Source organism: Belonocnema kinseyi, chromosome 6 (assembly GCF_010883055.1).
Source record: "Belonocnema kinseyi isolate 2016_QV_RU_SX_M_011 chromosome 6, B_treatae_v1, whole genome shotgun sequence".
NCBI lineage: Eukaryota > Metazoa > Arthropoda > Insecta > Hymenoptera > Cynipidae > Belonocnema > Belonocnema kinseyi.
Window position 1 is genome coordinate 50,852,538 of NC_046662.1, and position 1,233 is coordinate 50,853,770.

The following is a 1,233-nucleotide window of genomic DNA, read 5'->3' on the forward strand; positions in this document are numbered from 1 at the left end:
AATTTTTTCTACAAATGTTCATTTGTAAATCATACATCAAATTTTAAAAATTTCTTTTACAAATTAAGCACTTTTCGAAATTTTAACGATTCCAGGTTTTCCATGCCAAACAATTCAGTTAAAGATTCTTTACTTTTAAATATTTGGTTTCAATTTACTTTTCTTAAATAAAAATTTCAAATTGAATTGGTTAAAAATGGGATATTTTAGACTGAAACAATATTTTAAATTGAATAAAATCCTTTAATTAAGGATATATTATTATGAAGTTATTTTTAAGTTGAAAATAGTTTATAAACTATCAGTCATACGTTCACATTGTTTTAATGCCTAAGACTTTCAAATTGAAACAGTTTAAGTTTTAACGTTAAAATCTAAAAATTCTTTAATTTTGAACTGGTTTAAAATGGTTTTGTCAAATTGGTTTTGTTAATTTTTTATTACTTAAAGTACAGATAAATTTTTTAAAATTATTTATTTATTAAATAAAGATGTTTTTTATCAAAAATTTTCAACATCAAAGGCTTTTACGTTTTATTTGTTCAAGTCCTTTGGAAAGCATTTTAAAATTCCTTAAATTAAAAATGTAAGCTTAGAAATAAAAATTTTTAATGGAAAATTTTAAAGTAAAAAAATTTTAAATTGCACATTGTAAGCTAAATAATAGCATAATTGAAAAATAAAAATTCAACTAATTATTTAAAAACGTTTGAAATCGAACGTGGACCGACTTTTCTTTTACAAATTTGTAAAATTCCCGGTACAAAAAAAATTCTCTGTCATTACCCGTTTTTCCCAGGTCAAAACAAATTGTCAAAACAAATTCCCATCCTTTTCTTCTACAAATTTATAAAATTCTCGGTAAAAAAAATTTACTGTCATTTCCCGGTCTCAAATAATTCCCGGTTTTTTCCCCGATTCGTAAACATTTTTCACGGCCAATGAAATTTTAAAAAATCAAACTATATTCTAAACATTTTTCCATATAAAGCAATAAAACATAAAAAAACAAATTAAGATATTTCAAGTGAAACACTAGAATTCCAAACTTTTAAAATTAAAGTTTAAAAGTTTTTCAATTCAAAAATGGTGTATTCAAATGCTCAAAAATGTACACGTACCAAATGGAAGGTACTAACACTTTTCAATTAAACAATGTTGAATGAAATAGAAATAAACTGCAAAACTTAGAACTTTTATCATTTATAGAGTTCAAATTTTCAGATTAAGTTC

At 22.9% G+C, this 1,233-nt stretch overlaps 1 protein-coding gene across 2 annotated transcripts in view; it reads right to left on the bottom strand.

Moving 5' to 3' along the window:
* Positions 1-1,233, bottom strand: part of LOC117175179 (titin homolog) — a 97,953-nt gene that overhangs the window by 40,236 nt on the left and 56,484 nt on the right. The window lies entirely within an intron of this gene.